This window comes from Oryctolagus cuniculus, chromosome X, assembly GCF_051225735.1.
Source record: "Oryctolagus cuniculus isolate XC-2025 breed Fujian yellow rabbit chromosome X, ASM5122573v1, whole genome shotgun sequence".
NCBI classification, from domain to species: domain Eukaryota; kingdom Metazoa; phylum Chordata; class Mammalia; order Lagomorpha; family Leporidae; genus Oryctolagus; species Oryctolagus cuniculus.
This window is the reverse complement of record NC_142888.1, coordinates 111,206,660-111,225,769: the sequence shown is the minus strand read 5'-3', so window position 1 is coordinate 111,225,769 and position 19,110 is coordinate 111,206,660.

The window sequence follows — 19,110 nt, the reverse complement described above, 5'->3', positions numbered from 1 at the left end:
AGCCTGCCATGGTGTGCATTAGCACGAAACCAGAATCAGGAGAAGAACTAGTATTTGAACTGAGGCACTCTGATACGGGCTGCAAGCATGTCAACCAGGAGTTTAACTGCTAGTCCAAACGCCTGACTCCAAGGCTGTCTCTTGATGAGCTCAGTATTGGCACAGACAGCATCCCTCTTATCAAAAGCCGCAGCTGCTATACTATTGCCTGTCCTGGACCTTCAGGCCTAGCAGGGTAATGGGCCTCTGACGGTTCCATCTCCAGGGTACTACCCCATGCTTGTAGGGTTTCCCCACTTTATTCACTCTTTTGTAAATAGTCCCTTTATGAAATTTGCCACCGATTATCCAGTTTGAGTGTGCCATTTGTTTTCTACTCAGGCCTCCACTGGTAAACCTCAGGGATTCTTACTACTATATCCCAAGCTTCGTGCACAGTGGTAACCTCTCTGGGAAGATTAGTGAAATCAATAAATGATTGAACTTTGATTAGGCTAGCTGAGTGGTCCAAAGGACATAGGCAACTGAGGTCTAAGTGTGGGTCATGGGGAATTCTAAAAGGGCCAATATGGTAGGTGAAGCAGCCCTAGAGCAGTAGACTAAGATTTGGAGAGAATAGGATCCAGCCTTCAGAAGGAGTCTGGAAGAAATTGAGTAAGGATACTGTCTAGAACTTTAGTTGCTGACTGAGGTTCAAGACAGAATATTTAAGGTCTGAAATAGCAGCAATGCAGGGTTCAACTCAATCAATGGGGTTCTGAGGGAGACAGAGCATCTTGACTGGTCAACTTAAAGGTCTGGGATTTATTGACTAGGGATGAAGAAATCTAATTTTCTAGGTGAGCATAGTTTGAGAACTTTTTTTTTTAAAGATTTATTTATTTGAAAGACAGAGTTATAAAGAGAGGTAGAAACAGAGAGAGAGAGGTCTTCCATCCGCTGGATCACTCCCCAGATGGCCACAATGGCCGGAGCTGCGCCAATCTGAAGCCAGGAGCCTCCTCCGGGTCTCCCACGCAGGTGCAGGGGCCCAAGGACTTGGGCCATCTTCTACTGCTTCCCAGACCATAGCAGAGAGCTGGATTGGAAGAGGAGCATCCGGGACTCGAACCGGCGTCCATATGGATGCCGGCCCTTCAGGCCAGGGCTTTAACCTGCTACACCACTGCGCCACGGCGCCAGCCCCTTGAGGGCTCTTAAGTATTCAGTTATGTAAGATTTTTATTGAGCTTTTTACTCTATTTTGGCACTCACCAAACAGTCTTCAGGACCTAACTCAGTTTGCATCATCTTCTTCCCTGGGGAAAGTATGCACAAAGTAACCAAAAGTTCTCTTTGGCAGGATAAAACAGTGAATATGTGTAGGTATAAAGCACATGGGCATCAGAATCAGACAAACTGGACTTGTTTGGGCAATCAGAACCTTTTTGACACTTTGTTTCCTTACTTTGAAAACGAAGGTGATGGGGGCTGTTGGTGTGGCATAGCAGGTTAAGCTGCTGCCTGTGACACCGGCAGCCCACGTGGGTGCTGATTTGTGTCCCAGCTGCTTCACTTCTGATCCAGCTCCCTGCCAATGGCCTGACAAAAGCAGCAGATGATGCCCAAGTGCTTGGGCTCCTGCTACTCATGTGTGAGACCCGGATGAAGCTCCTGGCTCCTGGTTTTGGCCTGGTCCAGCCCCAGCCATTGTGACTATCTGGGGAGTGAACCAGAACATAGAATCTCTCTCTCTCTGTCTCTCTGTGTGTGTGTGTTTGTGTGTGTACACACGCGTGTGCGTGTCTCCCTCTCTTTCTGTAACTCTGACTTTCAAATAAGTAAATAAATCTTAAAAACAGATAAATAAAAATGGAGGTGATAATAACACTTTACTTATAGTGTTGCTATGAGTGTTAAGTGAGATAATTCATGTAAAATACTTAGAACCTCTCTTGACATATAGTAAATACATAGTAAGTCAATTTTCAGCTTATTGTTTCATTAGTATATATCTTTCTGAATTATCAAATGAATCAAATCCTTGGAGTCTGATTAGCCCTAGAGAAACATATAAACTTCCTAAACCTCCAAAATGAAGCAGGAGACCCGTGACCAATGGCAACATCTTCATGGTGATGCCACAGCCCTTCCCTGCCATTTGCTAAGGCAATAACTAGCATTAACCAGAGGACAAAAGTTATCTAACTTCCGGACTGCCACAGCCCTTGGTTTGTGCTTCTGTAACAACACTTATCATTTTTAAGTTTATTTGTTTATTTTTAGTTATTTGAGAGAGACAGAGAGAGAAAGAGAGAGAGAGAGAGAGAGAGAATCTTCTACCCATTGGCTCACTCTCCAAATTCCTGCAGCAGCCAGGATTTGACTAGGCAGAGCCAGGAGCCAGGAACTCCATCAGGGTCTCTGACATGGATAACGGGGACCCAAGTACTTGAACTATCATTCACTGCCTTCCAGGGTGTGTATGAGCAGGAAGCTGGATTGGAAGCAGAGGAGCTGTGTCTCAAACTAACTCATATGGGATGCAGGGTCTGAAGTGATGGTTTAACCCACCATGCCACAATGCCTGCCCCAAAACTTATCACTGGTTCACTCCTCAAATGCCTATAATGGCTGGGGCTGGGCAGGGCTGAGACTCAGAGCTGAGAACTGAATCCAGGTCTCCCACATGGGTGGCAGAAGCCCAAGAACTTGAGCCATCACTGCTGCCTCCCAGGGTCTACATTAGCAGCAAACTGGAGTCAGGAGCAGCGCCAGGTCTTGACTCAGGAACTCTGATGCAGGATGAGGTCTTCTTAACCACTAGGCCAAATGCTCTCTCAGCTTTTTTTTCCCTACTGGACAGAGAACTTTTCAGAAACAGGACTAAATACAGGAGTACGGGCTCACAAACGCTTGTTGAAATTTTTTTCAAATAACATTTCATTTGCACACATCCTCCTAGGACCTCAGCCTCTTTTGAAGAATAAGTTGAGCACTTCATTCAGGATATAAGGACACCTGCTTTTCTCATCTTGTTCCAATTCCTATTCCTTCCATTCCCCTACACCTGCCTCCTGCTCTGAACAAGTGTTGGAAAGCAAATATGGCAGAAATAAATACCATTCAAGCAGTGCCTACACTGCAGGGAGCCCATAAAAGGAGAAAGCCCCTCTAAATTGGAGATCTGTTTATTTTGCAATTAACAAAAGGTCAGGAGGGCTGGCACAGAATCCAAGTGTTACTCTGCTGTGTTAGCAAGAATCGTGAGGTTTGAAAGTTATTGCTGCGGATTTGGAATTTTTATTATGAATTCCAGGAAGCTAGAAGTTTCTGGGTAATACGTGAATCACTGCAAAGCATTCTGCCATCCTTTGACCCAAAGTTAGCTCCTTCTTGGTGATATAACAAGGTCAATAGGTCATGGGAGCTCCACTGAGTTACCTTAAAATGACCCCTTTTGAGGATGTAACAGATTATTAATCAGGAGCCGTATCAAGGAGCTATGGCTAGGGAGGAGCAAGCTTTCAACCTTTGATTTAGGAGCTGGGAATTTACAGTTCTCTTTCTTCTGCAGGGCTCTAAATTGGCTTGTCACAACTCCAACAGGAACATTTGTTTAGTTATTGCTGCTTTCACCGCAGGGAATTCTGGGTGATGATCCATTTTACAAAAAAGTTCTTGAGTACCTACTATGTGCCAGATCCCGAGCTAGGGTGATAGAGCTACACAAGTGACTAAGACCCTATCCTCAATGTACTTTAAATCTACTGGGGAACACATTTATGAAAACAGAGACATGCAATAAGTTGTTATGGGTACTATGATGTGGTATACAGGGCATAGCATCACCTGAAGGAAAGAGTAGTCCAATGTGACCAGGGAAAGGTTAAGGGACAGGAATGGCTTCTTGCAACAGGTGGTGTATTTCAAATTGTATAAATAAAAGAATAGTTTGAATAAGAAAAGTGCCTTCTTGATAAGATCCCCTCACACTTGCTTTGATCCTAGCATCATTGATTCTGTGCTTACTCTAGCCCTCTCCCGTTGATATGTGTGTACTCATACTTGAAAATCACTTTGGACGTTCTAACTGTGAGATTGTGCATCTCAAATTCATTGAGTTTGCCTTCGGAGGCTCAAGTATTCATGCACTTCAATCCCTTAGGTAAGACCCTCATGGATGTTCCATCAGCTACCAATGGGACATTTCCATACTACCTGTGTCATATTAGAGAAGAAACCTCCTGGAAGTGGAATCCGTTTGTTGTCATAAAACTTATTTCATGAGCTGGAGGTTGAGAGGTGAGGGATGACAAAGTGTTCGGGCAATAAATCCAGTTCAGACTATCTTCCTCTTAGCGCCAAACTGCCTCAACTCCTCAGTAGCATCTCCCACCTGCTGTGAGCCTTGTCAGCTCCTGTCACCCTAGCCTGCACACTCCCACTCTAGGGAGGAGAAGCAGAAGCAGAAGCAGAGTAGCATCTCTGCTACTTTTTATTTCTAGGGTTCTCAAAATGCTTTCTCAACACAGCAAGTCACAGTTTCTGCGCTAAAGGAAGCAATGCCTCTCCTGATCAAGGTATATATGAGGGAACCGCAAAAAGTTCATGGGAAATGGAATTAAAAGGTAACTTTATTTGGGGGCAAATTTTTTTGAGACCACGTATACATAATATACATTTTCCATTAACTTCCTGATGACCCTCTGTATATATTGCAAATTCTTTGCACCAACATAATCATATTTAATTCCATTCTTCATTTAGGAAGCCATAGCTTCTGAGCCTGTCTTGATGGCTTCCTGGAAAGCTAACTATGGATTGCATATAAAGTGGAACTCGTGGCAAAATGGGTTCCCAAAGACCTTTACAGCTGACGTGCCCTTTATATGACTAGAAATACAAAACTCTGATTTAAATATTCTCTTTTCACATTCCCTTAAATAGCATATAGCTGAACTTCTTTTTAAAGTTTTATTTGTTTATTTGAAGGACAGAGTGATGGAGAGAAAGGGACAGACACAGAAAGAAACCTTCTATCTGTTGATTCACTGCCCAGATACCCAGCACAGCTGAGGTGAGGAACTCCATCTGGGTCTCCCATGTGGGTGGCAGTGCCCAAGTGCTTGAGCCATCCTCTGCTGCCTTCAAGGTACATTAGTAGGGAGCTTGATTGGGAGCAGAGGCAGGACTTGATCCCAGGCACTCAGATATGGGATGCAGTTGTCCCAAACAATGGCTGAACTTGCTGTCCCACAACGTCCTCCCTAACTTTTTTGTTTTGAGTATTTGGTTTATAGCTTGATGATATTGTACAGTATTATTCAACAGTAGCAGAGAATAGTAGAGAGAGCAGTAGTAGTAATAGTAGTAGTAGTAGTAGAGAGAGAGAGATCTTCCATCTGCTGGTTTAATCTCCAAATGGCTGCAATGACCAAAGCTGGGCTAGGCCAAGGGTAGAATCCAGAAGCTTCTTCCAGGTCTCCCACGTGGGCTCAGAGTCCCAAGCAGTGGGGCATCTCCCACAGCTTTCCCAGACACATTAACAGGGAGCTGGATTGGAAGTGGAGCAGCCAGGACTAGAACTGGCACCCATATGGGATGCTGGCACTACAGGTGGCAGCTTAACCCACTACACCACAGCACCAGCTCAAGGACACTTCCTTTTTTAAACATGGTTGTAAAATTTTAATTGACACGTAGTAATTGTACATGGTTGTGGGGTACTGTGTGATAATTTGGTGTATGTACATAATATGTAATGATCAAATCAGGGTAGTTAGCATTTCCCTATCCTTGAACATTTCTTTTTCTAAAAAAAAAATTTATTTATTTATTTGAAAGACAGAGTTACTTAGAGAGAGAGAGAGAGAGAGAGATCTTCTATCCATTAGTTCACTCCCAAAATGGCCACAACAGCCAGGGCTGGGCCAGGCTGAAGCCAGGAGCCACGAGCTTTCTCAAGGTCTCCCACATGGGTGGCAGAGGTCCAAGCAGTTAAGCCATCTTTTGCTGCTTTCCCAGGCATACTAGCAGGGAGCTAGATTGGAAGTGGAGGAGCCAGGACACAAACCAGTGTCTATAGGGGCTGCCTGAAGCGTCGCAGACAGTGGGTTAACACTGTGCCACAACACCAGCTGCTAAACCTTTCTCATTTGTTTGTTTTGGGAGACTTTGATCTCTTCTAGTCCTTTATAATGTGTACAATAAATTATTGTTAACTATAGTCCCCTACTGTGCTATAGAACACCGCGTATTCAACCTGTGTAACTAACCGTATTTTGGTATCTATTATTTCAACTCTATCTCCCACCTCCACTCTTCCTAGCCTCTACTTTCCTACTCTCTGCCTCTGTGAAGTCAACATTTTAGCTTCTACACATGAGTGAGAACATGTGGTAGCTTTGTTTTGAGTTTTTGGAAATATATTTGACAAAAATTGTACATAGTCAAGGTGTACAATGTGATGTTTTGATGCACATACACTGACTGACTACCACAAGTTAATTAACACACCCATCACCACCCATAGATACCATTTTGGTGGGGGGGGGGTTAGATGAGAACACTTAAAATTAGCTCTCTTACCAAATTTCAAGTAAACGGCGCAGTATTACTAACTATAGTCACCATGCTATACATTAGATCGCCCAAAATTAATAATCTTACAACTGAAAGTTTGTACTCTGGCCAGTGACCCCCCTCCAGCCCCTGGTAGCATTATCCCACTCTCTATTTCTACGGGTTTAACTGATTCAGAGTCCATAGGTAAGTGAGACATACAATATGTGTCTTTCTATGTCTGGTTTATTTCACTCAGCATGATGTTTTCCAGGTTCATGCATATTGTTGTAAATGATGGGATTTCCTTCTTTGTCGTGGCTGAATAATAATCCATTATATATAAACATATATCACATTTTCTTAATTCATACCTCTTCCAGTGGACACTAATCTCATTTCCAGGATATTTCTGAGTTATTCCACTCCTGAGAATTTGTGCTTCATGTTTATAAATAAATGCAAGCGAATTTAATTTGAGATTAGCTTAAAAATGACTTTGGTGAAACCAAAAGAGAGTCAGTCTAAGAAAAGCAAAATTGTTTGGCACTAGGTGAGAAATTCAATGTCCTTTCTTGTTGTATTGCAATCTTCTAGGGAGAAACAAGGTATATAACAAGTTGAGAGAAATCATCATCTGTTGATCCTAATAAGTTTTCTAACAATATGTCAGAGCTAGATAAGAGATTGATAGACAAAGGAGAGAGATTCCCTTCTTTGTCTTCACTATTGGCAAACCACTTGAAAATACGCATCAGCAAGATCTCATCTATTTGTATTAATGGGAGTGGGAGAAAGAAGACCAATATGAATTAGTGACAGGTTGGAATTTTGGAATGTTTTAAAACATATCTTTTTATGAGTTGAAGTCTATGTACACCATAACTCAAACTAACTACTCACAGTGGTTCCCAAGAGAGACTCTCAGAGACTTGTTTTCATGGATAGATAAGATCCGTTTGTTATTAGCAGTATCCATTGACTCATAAACAACGTACCAAAGTCTGTTGAAACTGTTCATTTAAGATGAAAATACGTTTGTTATGTGGTTTAAAAAAATCCTGCCTAAGGGCGGTTCCATGCTGGCTGAGAGAAACCTGCGGGTGCCCGGAACATTTCAGCAGTGAAACATTTCAGCCATGATGAGTTCTTGCCTCACTACAGGGTGGACAGAGAAGCCTGGTGAACAACTCCAGCACAGATACACCCCAGGCCCACCAGGCCCCCCATTTGCCGGGACCCTGCTGGCCCTCTGTACTGAACTCACCGGGGCTCTTTCCCATCTGAGCCAGCTTTCCACACCAGCCTCTCTGGGCTCTCCTGGTTCTAGTTGTGCAGATCCAAATTGAATTTACCCCATCTGTTCTCTGTGGGGTTGGGCATTCAGATTTTGGAGGAAATAAAGCAAACTCCCCTCCCTTTAAAAAAAAAAATCCCGTCCAGCAAATCTTTTCTTAGTGAAGAGTGCTAAAACGGCTCTCCAGCATTTCATATATGCCATTGGTGGTATCTAAGGGACTGAGGTGTGACTGTACTGGTAGAGTAAGGTAAAGGGGGTTCATGCAGCTGCCTCTGTTCAGAGATGCATGGAATTTCAGGCATGGGAAGCCAAGACACTGAGGCAAAAAATGTCCTACATGAAGGACCTCGGTGGGTGAGACCCCAGTGGAAAGAAGTGGTCATCAAAGAAGGAGGTACTTTTCTCTGAAGGGAGGAGAGAACTTCCACGTTGCTTATGGCCTTGTCTAAATACTGATGGAGTTTGCGGACTCAAAAGTCTTCCATAGCCTAGGCAGCTCATGTCAAGAGCCTCGGGTGATTGCTGACGTCATGCGTAAGAGTGTTAATTGTTAAATTAACAACAGAAGTTACTGTGCACTAACTTCCCATACATGACCTCTGTCCTCAAAGAGTTACATTATAACTATGTCTAAGTGCTCCCAAAAGATGTGTCATTCTTGGATGCTTCCTCAAAGTTAATTAAGTTTCTAAATAAAAAAAAGAAGTGAAATTAACTTCAAGATGTAATGAGTTTGAACAGCCATTGTCTGGACTGTTGAGGAACAGTTTTTTTGTTTGGTTTGGTTTAGTTTGGCTTTTTTTTTTACCATGCAAATTGTTGAACTTTTTACTCAGTATAGAGTTGGCCTTCTGTGTGTAAAGTTAATTGAACATGAATCTTAGTGGAGAATAGGACTGGGAATGGGAGAGGGAGGAGGAAGAAGGCTGGAAGTGGGGGTGGGAGGGCGGGTATGGTGGGAAGGATCACTATATTCCTAATGTTGTACTTGTGAAATGCATGAAGTCTGTACTCCTTAAATAAAAGGTTTCTTTGGAGGGGGGAATAAATTTAAAAAACAACAAAAAAGAGATGCATAGAATGTAGAGCTGGGGGAAGAACCTCCATCCTCACCCCAGCCTCTGCTGGGGAACTTCTGGCAGCAGGAATGGAGGTCACTACTTCTGCAGGTTGTTCAGTGCTAATGTCTGCAAATGGGTTTTCTTTATCATCCATGGCTCTATGTGCAGAGGTGTGTGGACTTGCCACAGCAATGTCTTTTGCCTTCTTTACTTGGGATGTGGAAGCAGGAAGTTGATCTTGGTTGCCCACCCATCTCCTTTCCTCTCCTACTGCTTCTGCCATCATTTTGGAACTTCATAATAAAATATGGGAAGAGGCCGGCGCCGCGGCTCACTGGGCTAATCCTCCGCCTAGCGGCGCTGGCACACCGGGTTCTAGTCCCGGTCGGGGCACCAGATTCTGTCCCGGTTGCCCCTCTTCCAGGCCAGCTCTCTGCTGTGGCCAGGGAGTGCAGTGGAGGATGGCCCAAGTGCTTGGGCCCTGCACCCCATGGGAGACCAGGAGAAGTACCTGGCTCCTGCCTTCGGATCTGCGCGGTGCGCCGGCCGCAGCACACCGGCCGCAGCGGCCATTGGAGGGTGAACCAACGGCAAAAGGAAGACCTTTCTCTCTGTCTCTCTCTCTCACTGTCCACTCTGCCTGTCAAAAAAAAAAATATGGGAAGCAAATCATTAGCTGGAAAACAATCTTTTCCCTTTCTGGGTTATTTGCTTACTCATAAGGAAGCGTGGAAGGCTTTAACACTTTAAAGTTCAAAGGAAAGCCGAACACTTTAGGATGTATGACAAGCAATGGAGTTGATGTATTTTTGAGAAATGGATCACAGTCAAATCACACTCTGTGGACATCCTGCCCTCTTTCCATCGCAAAATGCACTCACCTTTGCTCTGTGAGGTAATGTAAATATTCGGCTGCCTCTCCATATCTAGGCTGGATGTTTGTGTTCCCTTGTCTGTATGGCCTTGACATGCCTGGCCACGTCATGAAGGCTCTATTACAATGTAAACTCTAGCAAAGGGTTATTTTTGTTACTCCCTCTGTAATGCTCACAAGAGGATTCAATATGTGTTTTGAAAGATTTTAATCATGGCAAATATACAACACATAAAATTTATCATCATAACCGGTTTGAAGTGTGCAAGTTAATAGTGCTAAGTATATTCACATGGTCGTGAAACCAGTCTCAATTTTTTTTTTCATCTTGCAAAACAAATCATACAGCAACTCTCCATTTCTGCCTCTTCACTGTTCCTGGCAACCCCTATTCTACTTTCTGTCTCTATGAATTTAACTACTCTAGATGCTTCATTAGACTGGAATCATACAGTATTTTTCTTTTTCTGACTGGCCTATTTTTTCTTAACATAATACCCTCCAGGTAATCCCATGTAACAGGATTTCCTTCCTTTTTAAGGCTGAATAATATTCCTTGTGTGTATATGTATCCCATTTTGTTTCTCCAACTGTATATCAATGACCCTTTTGGATATTGTGAATAATACTGTTAGGAACAGTGGCATATGAATCTGTGCTTAGTTTCTGCTTTCAATTTATTTATTTAATTGAAATAGAGAGTGACATAAATGGAGAGACAGAGCTAGATAAGATAAAGAGAGAAAGAGATCTTGCATTTATCATTTATATCCCAAATGCCGACAAAGCTGGAACTAGGCCAGACCAAAGCCAGGAATCAGGAGCTCCATCCAGGTTTCCTTTCCCATGTGGGTAGCAGGGACCCAAGTATATGGCCCATCATCTGCTGCCTCCCAGGTACATTTGGAGGAATCTGGGTGAAAAGATGAATGACCAGCACTCAAACTGGCACTCTGATACGGGATGCACTTTTCCCAAGCAGTAGTTTAACCAGCAACATCACAACATTCACTCCTCCTTTCAATTCTTTACCTTTTGTAAATTTTAAAGATTTATTTATTTATTTGAAAGGTCAGGTTACAGAGAAAGAGAGAGAGAGAGAGAGTCAGTCTTCTATCTGCTGGTTCATCCCCTAAATGGCCACAAAGGCTGGGCAGGGGCCAGGATGAAGCCAGGAGCCTAGAACCTCATCCAGGTCTCCCACATTGTTGTAGGGGCCCAAGCACTTGGGCCATCTTTAACTGTTCTCCCATGTACATTAGCAGGGAGCTGGATTAAAAGTGGAGCAGTTGGGACTTAAACGAGCTCTCATATGGGATCCTAGCACACAGGCATTAGCTTAACCCATTGTACCACAACACCTGCCCCATTTTTTTAACTTTAATTTTAATCTGAAAGTTTGAGAGATGCAGAGAGATATAAAGATAGTTAAAGAGTCAAAGAGATCTCTACAAATTTACTCTCCAAATGCCCACAACAGCCAAGACTAGGCCAAGCCAAAACCAGGAGCCAGGAATCCAATCTTGGTCTCCTTTGTTGGTGGCAGGGACTCAACTACTTGAACCATCATTGCTGTCCCATAGGGTGTGCATTAGCAGGAAGCTGGAATAGGGAGCCAAGCTTGGACTGAAACCTACTCTAACATGAGATGCAGACATCCCAAGTAGCATCCTAACTGGTGCACCAAATGCCTACTCCTGCTTTCTATTCTTTGTGGGCATATTACTTATGTATGAAATTGCTGGATAATGTTAATGTTCTTTTTAATTACTTGAGGATAATGTTTTTGAATGAGACTGGGAGTGAGACTACTGAGTCTCCCATTTCTCTAGATAGCTACTGAATATGTTAGTGCTTTGTCTGACAGGACTTGGGAACTCACAGTTCCTTCTTTCTTTTTCACTAGAATGTGGCCTTCATTAAGGTGAGGAATTTTGTGTGTATTTTTTTTATTGTTGAATACCCAGAACCTAGGATAGTGCCTGGCATTAATTCACTCCTTTGTTCAGCAAATCCTTATTGAGTACCTACTATGTACTGGGTACAAAATGATTACACAAGTGACCATGAAAGTCAGTTAAGGAACTAGTGTTTCCTGGTTGCTTGGCTCCTGGGCAGAGCTGACAGAACAAGGCAGCCGAATGTTTCTCAATCACTTTGTGCACCACCAGCTAAATATTAGTGGCCCCTTTACTTATGAAGGGGGCCAGTGGTAGATTCAGGCCTGGGAGATAGAAGGGGAGACAGAAACCTTGTCCCAGGGATTCAGGTTGGACAACTTCCCACTCACCAATAGTGAAGTCACTTTTTCAATTATGAGCAGAGGAGAAAGTAGTGTCCAGTTATCCAAATCAGCTGTTTAACAGGCCACAATCAACTCTTTCCCTATGAAGTTTTATTTCTTACTTTTGCCTCAAATCTGAGTGAAAAAGTGGGGAGCTGCTGTTGCCCAAGCAGCACCTTCAAATTAGGGGGCTCAAGAAACTGTCCTCAATGTTACCTGGGACCCAGTCAATCCCACTCACTCAACTACATGATACTTACAGAGTATTCCCAGAGCTCTTTGGAGCTCACAAAATGGTGTTTTCAAGCAAGCAAGAGGTATGGTGCTGGAGAAATTTGGCAGATTACGGGGCTGGCAAGGAACTATATAGGATTCCTTCCAGTTAAATCCTCAAAAGCATTTTTGCAGTGCCATGTTGGTTCCCAATTTGCCAAATTTCCTCTCCCTTGTGTGAGCCCCAGAGATTTTCCAGGTGTATCATCCTACTTTAAAACCACCCGTGCCTATTTGATTTCTCAGGATTCTTGTTACCTCCCGGCCAGCCTGTGTGTTAAGGTGTAACTTCTCCAGCCATCCTCTTCTTACCGGATAACACCGACAGCATGAAGGGGTCACAAAGTCACAAACATGGAAAACAGTTATATAAACTCAAGACATTTCACATAGTTCTTGTAATCAGTGCCTTCACTTCTTTTACTTGGAGATACCCAGAAGCCACCGAGGTCTCCTGATCTGTCCTCTGAAAGGGTGGTGCTTCTTAATGCTTGTAGGGTAAGGCTACACTAATTAGTCCAGCATTCAAGGTCCTCTACAAGCAGACTAAGGTCTACCGCGCCATTCTTATTTCCCACTCATCTTTCAGTCTGCACAAACTGCCTGCTCCCATCCAATGGTCTACTAATTGCCCCCCCCCCCCAACTATTTTCATTCCAGTTTCCTGGTCTTTGTTCACAGTAATTCCCTCGGGCTCTCTACCCTTTCTTCGGGACTTGGAGTCTTTACCTTTTGTGACCACCCTGGCCCCCCTGGCAGAATTGCCCCCTCCTCGGAATTCCAATAATCCTTTGAGTCTGCCCCACTTCTCTGGGGTTGCCACATGGGAGTTCGTGTGTGTGAGCATACATGCGTGCCTGAAGACAGGCGCTTTCTTTCTAACTCTAGGGCTAACAGTGCCATGCACTGAGTAGGTACTCGGTAAACATTTATTCTTAGTAATGATGTCAGCCCCCTTCTTGAAGGTTGTTCTTTCTTTTCCTAGGTAATATTTACTAACCTGAATGAAGTGCTGCCGAGACTTGCTCATGTTTTTAGAAAGACGATGATGGTGATGACTCAGTGGCAAGATCTTTTGCCAGAGAATTCATCTTGAAAATACTTGCACTATCCTAGCAACACACGTGTAACGCAGGGAAGTAGCCAACACAGGATTAAAGCAGGAGAGATTTTAGTATGCAGGACTTTCTTTCCCTCTCTCCCTCTCTCCCTTTCCTTCCTTTCTTTCTTCCTTCCTTCCACTGTCAAGGTGATTAAACACTGGAAAGAGCTATAGACGGAGATTATTAAGAACATTTGGATGGATGGACGGACAATTTATTCATTCATACAAAGGACAACTGGGAGGCAAATTAAAGGAAGGGGGAAAAGTTTAAGTATGAGGGATTTGGCATCTATCCATAGAAAACAGAGGAACGCGGATAAAACCCTTCTCTCTTTTTCTCTCTCTCTCTCTCTTTCTTTCTTTCTTTCTTTCTTTCTTTCTTTCTTTCTTTCTTTCTTTCTTTCTTTCTTTTTTCTTTCTCTCTCTCTCTCTCTCCCTTCCTTCCTTCCTTCCTTCCTTCCTTCCTTCCTTCCTTCCTTCCGCCCTCCCGCCTGCCTGCCTTCTTTGTTTCTTCTTCTTCGCACTTTTTGGTCTCCACTCTGTGAGGCTTCCCCAGGAGGATGAAGAGACTCGTGATGGGTGGGGTTTCACCGCCTTATGGAGCCGTCCAACAGGCCAATAAAATTAAAAAAAAAAAAAAGCTGCAGATGTTTTTCTCTGTGAAGAAGGGATTGGAACAGTTACTGAGTAACTGGTTTTCTGTTAAAGTAGATATATCTTCAGAGCAAAAAGACACAAACAGGCTGACAACTTTAGCTCTTCCATCCCTTACCCAAAGGAATGCTGGGGTGAGGGGTAGGGAAGGAGCTGCTATCACATCTGGAGTTGTAAAAAGATAGGCTGACGTAAGCAGCAGGACAGAAGGTAAAATTTAAAAAAAGTATAGAAAATCACTGATGGGAAAATAAGTAAATGAAAATTAAAATGTTGGAGGGACACTAACCGCATAGGAAGCAAATAAGAGAGCAGTATAGGCAATGTGGCAAAAGATACTTCAGCCTCAGAAACACCTAATTCATGTATAATATAATTTTAGGCCTCTAAGAGTAGAAATCAGTATTTTTATTTTTATTTTTGAAAGATTTATTTATTCATTTATTCATTTCAAACACAGAGCAACAAAGAGAGGAAAGAAATCTTCCATCCACCAGTTTACTCCCCTAAATGCCCACAACAGCTGGGGCTGGGCCAGGATGAAACCAGGGGCCAGGAACCCTATCCAGATACCCAACGTGGGTGGCAGGGACTCAAGGACTTGGGCCATCATGTGCTGCTTCCCAGGCACATTAGCAGGGAACTGGATTGGAAGCAGAGGAGCAGGTACTCTGAGATGGGATGTGGGCATCCCACATGGTGGCTTTAACCAGCTGCATCACAAAGCTCATCCCATGGGAATCCACATTTGTTTTTTGACAGGCAGAGTTAGACAGTGAGAGAGAGAGACAGAAAGGTCTTCCTTCCGTTGGTTCACTCTCCAAATTGCTGCAACAGCCGGAGCTGCGCTGATCCGAAGCCAGGAGCCAGGTGCTTCCTCCTGGTCTCCCATGTGGGTGCTGGGCCCAAGGACCTGGGCCATCCTCCACTGCCCTCCTGGGCCACAGCAGAGAGCTGGACTGGAAGAGGAGCAGCCAGGACAGAACCGGCGCCCCAACCGAGACTAGAACCCGGGGTGCTGGCGCCGCAGGCGGAGGATTAGCCAAGTGAGCTGTGGCACCAGGAATCCATATTTTTAATAGGTGCTTCTGCTACTTCTTAAGATCAAGCAAGTTCAGGAAGCACTGTGTATAACCTAGAAGAAGGAGTTTCTTCAAAGCAGAGAAATGGCAAGAAAGGATTTTACTTGAAAGGCAACTCACATAAATGAAAGAAACAGAAGATGGATAAAAAGTTACAAATTTGAATTTGGGAAAAAATAATTATGTTTATGCTTTGCCCCCTTTGCTTCTAAAATGATTTAAGGTAGCATAAGTATGATAATTTTTTTGACAGGCAGAGTGGACAGTGAGAGAGAGAGACAGAGAGAAAGGTCTTCCTTTTCCATTGGTTCACCCTCCAATGGCTGCCGCGGCTGGCTGTGGCACCCTGACCGGGACTAGAACCCGGTGTGCCGGTGCCGCAGACGGAGGATTAGCCTAGTGAGCTGCGGCGCCAGCCATAAGTATGATATTAATAACTAAAATATATTGAGTGCTTGCTGTTGACTTGAGAGCATACATGTATTTTGTCATGTAACATAACAACTCCAGGAGGTAGGGACTGCTATTGTCATGTCCATTTTACAGATGAGGAAACTGAGACTCAGGTTGAGATACGTAAGAGTAGAGTGGGATCTGAGTGTAAGCCAAGCACGGCCTTCTGCTCTTGTTTCACTCTACTGCATACCAAACAAACTAGCAAACGCCAAATTGCAGAAACAACAATGAAAACAAAAACCACCAGCAAGTGATGAAGTCCTGTGCACTGAGAAGGGGACACACACGGGGCTCCGAGCTTGCACAGCCAAAGCTAGAAAGGAAAGACATCTCGATTCAGAGCACTCATACAATAAAAGCAAATCCCTACATTTTAGGAGAAACGCAACAATATCTAGGAGAAATTTCCCAAGGAAATGTCCTTTGTGGGTCCTCAACAAGAAAAGAAATACTTCTATCAGAAGCATTGTTTTCAAAGCACTTTGCTGTTTATTAGGATATTTTTTTAAATCAGGAAAGCAAATGTTTTTAAAAAGGAAGTAATTTAAATATAGATTATAATATTATTCGCTTGTAATTATATATTTTACAGTTCACTTTTTTTTTAATATAATAAAACAGCTCCATGTAGAGTTTTTGTCTTTGGAGAGCTTAAAGAAAAAAGTGCCTATTCCTCTGGCTCGGATGCCTGAAGGCAAGGACGGGTTTAAGGGGGCCCCTTCCAAGCCAGGGCTGCGATTCTCTGCCTCTGGAGCTGTGCAAACACTTCTACCTGGGGCAGCTTAACTAGTCTTAAACCTAAAGACTCAGCCTCAGCGATGGCCATGAATGCTTCCATTGTGGGAATCCTTTCTGATAAAATAAATGTTTGAAACACACACGCACACACACACACATGCACACGCACACAATAAAACCAAACCTCCACAACATTTGGGATTAAGACACACCCAAGTAAGACATTTGCAGAAACAAAAGTTTCACTTAGTAAATGCTTGTCACTGGGGACAGAGAGTCAGCACTTAGGCACCACTCATTTAACTTGGAGCCTTTGCCGAAGTCCTTTGTGTCTTCCATGTCAAAGAAATCTTTTCTAAGAGAGCCATCAGCAGCACCTCAGGGGTGATGTTTTAAGCCTAATGTGTAAAAGAGAGCTTCTCTAAAACTTCTTATATGATTAACACGGTTGAATGCCCTTTATGACAAAGCATGGGGAGTGCAAATAAAATTCTCTTCAGGAGCAGCACTCCCCCTGCACACACTCTTTTTGTCCTTAAATCATTTCTTAGCAATGTAACACAAGTAAAAGAACGTTCCCCTTTTGGCGGGGGGGGGGGGGGGGGGAGAGAGGGAGGAAGCCCCGGGGAGTTATAGCTGTGCCGTTTAAACTGACCCAACTCATTAGGAATTGGGTCAAATGGCTCAGAGGAGGTTTCCTGGTTGTCTGCCGCGAGACTGAAACCCGAAAAAAGCGAGCATCGGGTGAACATCGCCGTGTGTGTTGGGAAACGTTAGGTGGCAAGAGCTCATACAAGCACATTGCCTTTGAGCGTCTGAACCTCTGGCCCGCGGGTTGACGTGGCACGTCCAGGAAGAAGGCACCCTGGGGGTTTTCTGGGGGGGAAAAAAGGTGGGGGGCGCTGAGATGCTTTGCCTCTACAAAGAGCAGCGTGGTTACCCTGCTGTCAAGCCAAAGACTTCATCCTGGCAACGGAAGGTGTGACCCTCTGGAGTGCTTGATGGACTGCTACTCTAACAGGTTTTCCCTTTATAAACACAGTCCAGCCGCGCTTGGGCCTTATCTGCTGGATTCTAAAATAGCTCGTCAATTTAATAGCATTCAGGTTGTTTATGCACACACAAGGCCCTTTGAAAATAACCCTTTTCATGTCGCCAAACAGGCATTTTGAAATCAACTAATTGGATGGTTGTCTGAATTCAACTCGTTGTTTTAAAAATAACCAGTTGTTCCCCTGAATTACATTTTTTTGCCCCCAAGCCAATTGGTGTGTGTAGACAGAGTTTGAGTCAGTCCAGATGGCTGGCTGCGTTTTTGACTTGAACTGACTGGATGTTTTGTGGTCAGATATATACAGCTCTTGATAGCCACTGGGGAAATAGAGTAAAAGGGAAGGAAGGTGTAGGAAAGTTCGGAGGAATTATATCAACAAAAGTTTCCATCCTGAGTGCTGTGGATCCAGGCATTTTCTGCAATCAATCTTCCTTCCCTCTCAAAACACACGTGTGCGTGCACACATACACGCAGGCACACGCACACACATGTGTGAGCACACACAGTCACACAGTTAAGAAAACAGAAATAAAGTAATAACATCCCTCCCAGCTGGCTCTGCTCAGGGCTGTGGGTCTTTTCTTTCTTTCTTTCTCTCCGTGAATTTCTTCACTGCTTGGGTGGCCTGTGGAAGGATTCTGGCACCTCAACTTCATCGGTTTAGTTCCCTCTTAGGCTGCCTTTTCCTTCCTGTGGGGAACTCTCCTTCCCGGGGCTCAGTTCTGGTAAAGGTGAGGCAGGAAGAACAGGGCTTCGGGTCAGATCTGCACCCCCTAATTCTGAGCAGGAGCTGTGACTCTGACTCATGGAACCACTTTAACTGAGGGGCACTGTGAATTTCCTGTCATGAACGGAACCGTTCTCCCTACCCAGGCGTTGCTGCTATACATGTTGCAAAATTCCAAGTTTTATATCATCTGTAGTCTCCATAATTAGCCGGCAAATTCCAGTGGCCTGAGGAAGTGCAATTCACATGCTTTCAAAGGCTACTTCTTTTGGACTTAGCATTTCCATGTCTCCATTTACCTTATTGATAACAGGATGCAAGCAGAACAAAGACATTCCTTCCCCAAACCACTTACACTTGGGTTTTTCACTCAATGAGGAAGCAAAGTTTCTCTAAACATTTGAAATCAAACCATAAGAGTGATTTCCAAAATGTCTTTCGCTATTTTTTTTCCATAAATTCCGAGCGAGTCGTATGACACAAACTCACTTTTCTGCTGCTCCCATTGTACCTTTTCTGTCTGTGCAAAGGTTCCGTCTGTGCAAATTGTTTGCAATGAAGCGAAGAGCACAAGCAATATTCTGAAACCTACCCCTGTCTATATTGTCCCCAACTTTTCTTTCTCATCTAGGAAGTCACAAACTGGCATGTTTTTCATAACATGTCATTTTTCATGCCTTGCTCTTTAAGGAGAATATTGATTCCCCTGAGCCTTCCAAAGACATCTGGATAACATTCAAAAGTTTTTGCCTATGACATTTAGGTTTTAAAGCACTGCCACATGGCTATTGGGGTTGTGTGTGTGTGTGTGTGTATGTGTGTTTAGACTTGGGGTATGGTCCTGTCTTCATTGCATGACACTGGGATCATCATTTTACCTCTCTGAATCTCCGAGACTTTTTCATCAATATTATGGGGATAAGAATATTTGTTTGTCTGGTCTATCTCATAGGGCTGTT